The 6,221-nt window shown below is 43.6% G+C and overlaps 2 protein-coding genes across 2 annotated transcripts in view; one reads left to right on the plus strand and one right to left on the minus strand.

Annotated features, from left to right (window-relative positions):
- LOC116832036 (uncharacterized) overlaps positions 1 to 6,221 on the minus strand; it is a 524,829-nt gene that overhangs the window by 381,431 nt on the left and 137,177 nt on the right. The gene's annotated exons all lie outside the window — the stretch shown is intronic.
- LOC116827150 (uncharacterized) overlaps positions 1 to 6,221 on the plus strand; it is a 35,484-nt gene that overhangs the window by 16,899 nt on the left and 12,364 nt on the right. The gene's annotated exons all lie outside the window — the stretch shown is intronic.

Below are 6,221 nucleotides of genomic sequence, written 5' to 3' on the forward strand. Positions count from 1 at the left end.
GCTAAAGGCTTCTGGCCGTGAACACTGGTTTGGGCAAAGCTCTATTTGGAGAACTGTTCACAAATAACAGGGCATGAACAAAACAATTTGAAATCTGGTCTTCAGTTCAAGGAACTGTTAGCCTGGTTTTTACACTGCTCAGTCCAATTAAAGATGCTGTTCATTATTTTGGGTCAAAACAAAATACACAGGTGACGTATCGTTGACTGCACTGGAAAGGCACAAGTGTCTAATGAAACTTGGCCTATGTTGCAACAAAACTCCAGTCTGTGGAGGCTGCAAGAGCTACTGAGCTGAAGACATCAGAACAGGAGTTATCAGACTGGCTTTGACACGTAGTCCCTCCAGCTCAATCTCCCATCTCTAACAGCGGCCAGAACTAGACACTTAACAGGAAGGTGCCAGAAACTGTGCAGTGGGCAGTTATTGAGTGGCCTGCCTCCCCCTAGGACAGCTTTTCTCTGGGAGCCAACAGAGTTCACATCACTGTCTACAGAAGCATCTTTTCTGTGCGGGCTTCTTTGGTTCTTTCTCATGGTGAGTCTGATAATGAAACTGTGCTTATAAGGAAATCAAGCTGTGAAAATACAGGTTTTTAGAAGAAGGTTCCTCTGACAGAGAGAGAGAGAGAGTGTGCAGAACATGCGATGCTGTGATATGGGATACATGTCGTGGCTGGTTTCCAAAGGGGCGCTGTTTTAAGGTGACAGATACAAAGGGTGAACGAATACAGCTGAGCAGAGACAGAACACATTCTGCATTTCAGTAGGCAGACAAATTGCTTTGGTAAAACTTATATCAATTTTCTTTTGTCATCAGTTCAACCCATTTGCCCCATCTTCCCTTAAAGAGTTCACAGATAATCTCGCACAGTGAGGCTCTCCATGGCTTTCTTCTGATCATTTCTCTGTTCACAGACACCATTTTGTTCTGCATCCCTTGTCAGCAGTGACAAGAATCCTAAATACATTCATGTCTTTATGTCATTTCAGCAACCCCAAACCTTTCCTTGACACCAGTGTGTTAGAGATTTGGGGAATGTGTTTCTGAAAGAACTTGTGCATCAATTCTCCAACATCAGACTAGAAACTTTTTCACTTGAGGCGATCTCAGATAATACAGAGACACTCCCCTACATCCTGGTGTCCCCTCCAGTGTTTGGATCAGAACTTTGTCTTTGTTTTGTTTTGTATTGTTTTGTATGAAAATGTCATCATTTCTCCAGAAGGAGAAGCATGCTGTATTCTTAGTAGCACAGCATTATAGCCTTCCAATCATCTAGGGAGATGTGCTAGTTCATTTCCTTTTCCCAACCTAACCTCCCATTATCATGTCCCTGTAACTATGCAGGAACTAGGTCAGACAATGTAGCTATTTGATTTTGTTTTCTTTTAACCAGAGATCTCATTATCTTGTAATTTCCTGATATGGGTTTTCTACTGGGGAGAAATCTACTTTTATATGTCCCCAGTTCTTATGTTTTTGTAAATAATATCTTAATTGTAACACACAAGACCTGTCTTTTGACTTATATTGCTCTTAAAACCATTCTTTTAAACGATTGTATCAATGCTATTTTTCATATCATTCTGCCTTTAAAACTAGGCTCCCTTAGTACCTTGAGAGTAACTGGGCAAGGCTCACTGGGACAGGAAAGCTGCGCTAACACATCTTACTTTTAAAACTGACTGTAAACAGTTTTTTCCTACATCCTACTGCCATGATTTTAAAGTCCAATTCCTTGGGATAGCTCATTGTCGGTTCACATGGGCCAGAGACTGTCTTTTTGTTCTGTGTCTGTAGAGCACCTAGAACAATGGGGTCCTGGGCCACAGCTGAGGCTCAATTATGAAGAGTAATAATTGGAACAGTCCAGGGGTAGAACCACTGGGAAGCTCTGAATTCTGACCAGGAAGGGTTGATAGCAAAGTGAAACAAAGTCCAAAGTCAACGAACTCCTTCCCCAGTCTCCTCAGTACAGGAGGAGGCTGTTGCCCATTCAGTGAAACTGTGGGAGGAAAATCATCTCCAGGAGGAAGGAGGGACATGTTTTTTCTGGCATCCTGAGGCATCCGGGGATTCAACTGTTAGATGGATTTTGTGGGCACAATGCACAATAAATTCAGTGTATCATGTGGATGTCACCACCATATGTCAAACTACCAACTCCCACACCCTGGGCTGTTCTTTCTTACCCTGGTTTCTATTTAGAAATATCACTACACATGGGTATTGTTATTATGTGATCATGTTATTCTTTTATATTTGTCTTAATGCCCATCCTTCCGTTCCCTGCCTCCTTGCTATGACTATCTTCATGTCCTAGGTATGGCTCAAATAGGTCCTGATCCTGTGCCGTTAAAGTCAATGAGACTGTTAGAATTGTCAACTCTTTGGGGCAGGAAGCCTATATAGTTTTTAATCACTGTAAAGCACCATGCCATGTTATGGTGCCATATAAATATTTATTATTAATGATAGTAGTTAATAATTGTGAAGTCTGGCTGCAGCCACTGTAGTTAGGATTGTAATCCTTTATTACGTTTCCATTATAAACACTGCAACACAAGTAAGTTTTGACATTTTCAAAGCTTTGCATCTGCCTGTTTTTCAGTTTTAGCTGGATCCGTTCAACTGCTTTGGAGACTGAAAACAAATACATTTTCCCCACTGTTTCAAAAACAATTGTTGTGGCTTTTTGTTAATGTGGAATAACTAAAAGGAGAGAGACAGAGAGAACCAACTAATATCTGAAACAGAGTTGGCCAAGAAAAGGAAAACTAGTTTTGTCAAAAATGACTAAATGTCTACATTGTTTTCATTTTGAAGGACTTGAAATTGACCTTTTTTTCTTTTAGTGATTTTTTTTTCACTTTTTTAATAAACTTTTTAATCAAAATTTTATTGAAATGTTTCATTTACCGAAAACTGGGTTTTCATTTAAAAAAATCATTATAATCATTGTGATGTTTTCAGTAGTATTTTCAATACAAATATCAATAGTAGTATTTTCAAGAAAAAATATCAAGAAAAAAAGGCAATTTTTGTATGGAAAAAAAATTCCATTTGAAAAAATGGTGCCCAACTCTGATATGAAACGTGGCTAGTTTCCCATACTTTTCTTATTTTGCAGAACATTGCATTAAAACCAAGTATACAATGAACCTGGCCCCATCAATCCTCTGGGACTAGCTACAGTCCTATGCCCTAGGTTAGCACATTGGCATGAGTTGGATGCATCTGTTCCTATCATGCCTCTGGCATATTAGGGCAATGACGAAGCTCCTCCACTCCTGTCTGTTTCTGGCAAGTCTCTCAATAGTTTCCCAGCTGTACTCCCATGTTTTTCAGCTTGGCTTCCACAGCTCTTCATGTTGTTTTTGGGCAGCCTTATTTTCGCTTGCCTTCAGGTGTCCATCTTATTGCTACTCTGGTGATGGAATCAGTTTCCATCCGAAGCACGTGACCGATCCATCTCCAATGCCTTCTGGCAATGATAGTACTCAGATCCTATTGGCTGCACTGTATCAGTAGATCTTTGTTTGAGATTGTTCTGGGCCAAAAGATACGAAGGATTTTTCTGAGGCAGGTTGTAGAACTGTGTAAACAGAGCCATCTTGGTTGCAACCGGAGCTTGAACCATGGACCTCCAGAGCTAAAATGTGACCCTATGCAGGGTGAGCTATGGGCCTAACACCACCCTCTTATAAACCTGTAGCCTGTGGGCTCGGACACAGCAGATGATGTGTAGCAGAATGAACGCAGATTACACTGCTCAGTTGAGTTCATGGGGACATGCAAAGGGCTTCTTTTTAAATGGCTCCTGATGCTGCTGAATGCTGTGTGACCAATGGATAGGTGGTTACCTCCTTCCTACTGCTGACAGGCTGTAATTAAACCTTACAAGCTGTTTAGCTGAGCCTCAAAGCTCCGTTCTGAAGCATCACCCCTGATTTTCAGCCAAGGAAGCAGAGGGCTATGGTCACTTGAGTGCAAGAACCCAGGCTTCACCTCAGTGCTTACTGAAAGGACAAGCCTGCAGAACCTGCACCTCTCTACCTGGTGCTGCAGCATCTCCATCTGTAACACAGAGGTAATGCTGCCTCTGTCCCTGCATTCTAGCAATGCCACCTAATTTCCCTTTGTTGACTGCACATCTGGCCCTCATTTCATCAGCCTCCTGAGGGGCTAACCTTATTAGGACAATTGCCCTCCAGGCAGCTGCACGCGCCCCAGCACCACAGATGTGAACACCCAAGTAGGTTGGGCTTTAGGGGAGGATATTTGGACATGGGGAAGGGCGTGCAGGGCTGGAGCTGAGCAAACAATAGGGTTTTCTGGTCATGAACAAACTGAAAAATCTGGACAAAAAATCCAGTTCAAAGAATTTTATTTTTCAATTTTTTTTATTGAATTGATGCAGAAAAAATTATTTTGAATCAACCAAACCTTTTCAGTTGCCAAAACTAATTCTTATTTTGTGTTTTTCATTTCAATCTGGCCATTTCAGGTGTTTTTCACTCCTTTGGGGGGGATGCTTTTTGAAGAAAAGCTGGCCAAATATAAAATTAAGGCACCATTTCAAATCAAGTCAAAGCAAAATGTTTCAACTCTTTCAAAAAAAAAATTCTGACTAAAACTGTCTGTTGAATTCAACCCAAATTTAACAAATAATTTGAGACAATGAAAAATGTTTTTTTTGTTCAATGAAAGTTTGTTGAAAATTTTTTGCCCAGCTCTATTCAAGGCTCAGGAGTGGGCAAACTTTTTGGCCTGAGGGCCACATCAGGTTTCGTAAATTGTATGGAGGACTGGTTAGGGGAGGGGGTTGTGGCCCGGCCCCTACCTTCTATCTGCCCCCCCTGGGACTTCTGCCCCATCCAATCCCCCCATTCCCTGACAACCCCTCTGGGACCTCTGCCCCATCCACACATCCCTGTCTCCTGACTGCCCCTGGACCCCCGCTGCCCCATCCAACCCCTCCTCTCATTCCTGACAGCCCCATAGGGCCCCTGCCCCATCCAACCACCCCTTCTCCTTGTCCCCTGACTGCCCCCTGCCACCCCATCCAACCCCCCTCCCCCGCCTTCCTGACTGCCCCTGCCCCCATTCATCCCATTTCCTTCCCAACCACCATCCACACCCCTGCCCCCTGACCACAACCCTGAACTCCCTGACCTCTATCCCACTCCTCCCTGCCCCCTTACCATGCTGCCTGGAGCACGGGTGGCTGGTGGCACTACAGCCGGGCCATGCTGCTGCTGCTGCCACCACAGCACAGAGCACCGAGTCAGGCCAGGCTCTGCAGCTGCGCTGCCCCAGAAGCTCACAGCCCTGCCGCCCGGAGCATTGCACCAGCAGCAGAGCAAGCAAGCTGAGGCTGCAGGGAGAGGAGACAGCACGGGAGGAGCCAGGGGCTAGCCTTCCGGGCCAGGAGCTCGGGGGCTGGGCAGGATGGTCCCACAGGTCAGATGTGGCCCACGGGCTGTGGTTTGCCCACCCCTGCTCTAGCGATATCTGTGTCCTCATTCCTCAGTGCTCAGAAATCATTAGTCATCCCCTCCCCACTGAAAATCATGGAACTGACTGAAAAATCATGAAACATTTAAAATAACATTTTGCATTCTTTTCCTTCAGCTTCTGGTTCCTGATCTGTGAAAGGACCATGTTTCAAGCTTTTCATAGATTCCCAGGCCATAAGATACCACTGTGATCATGTAGTCTGACCTTCTGTAACACAGGCCAGAGAACTGCCCCTAAATAATTCCTCTTTGAACTAGAACAGATCTGACAGAAAAACATCCAATCTTGAGTTAGATTGCCAGTGATGAACCATTCACCACAGCTCTTAGTAAGTTATTCCAACAGTAAATTATCTCAATGTTCAACATTTACACCTTTTGTCTAGCTTCAGTCATGACTTGAATACAGGTATTGAAGAGCATGTGCTATTCAGGAAAGACAGAAATAAAGGTAAAGGTTGTGGAGTAGCAGTGTATATTAATGAGGTGTTAGACTGCAAAGAAATTAGAAGTGATTGAATAGGTAAGACAGAGTCTGGCCTTGTCTACAGTACGCTTTTAAACTGATTTTAGCAGCATTAAACTGATTTAACGCTGTAGCCATCCACACAACGAGGCCCTTTATATCGATATAAAGGGCTCTTTAAATCAGTTTCTGTACTCCTCCCCAACGAGAGGAGTAGCGCTAAAATCTGTATT

The sequence above is a fragment of the Chelonoidis abingdonii genome, chromosome 13 (assembly GCF_003597395.2).
Source record: "Chelonoidis abingdonii isolate Lonesome George chromosome 13, CheloAbing_2.0, whole genome shotgun sequence".
Taxonomy (NCBI): Eukaryota; Metazoa; Chordata; order Testudines; family Testudinidae; genus Chelonoidis; species Chelonoidis abingdonii.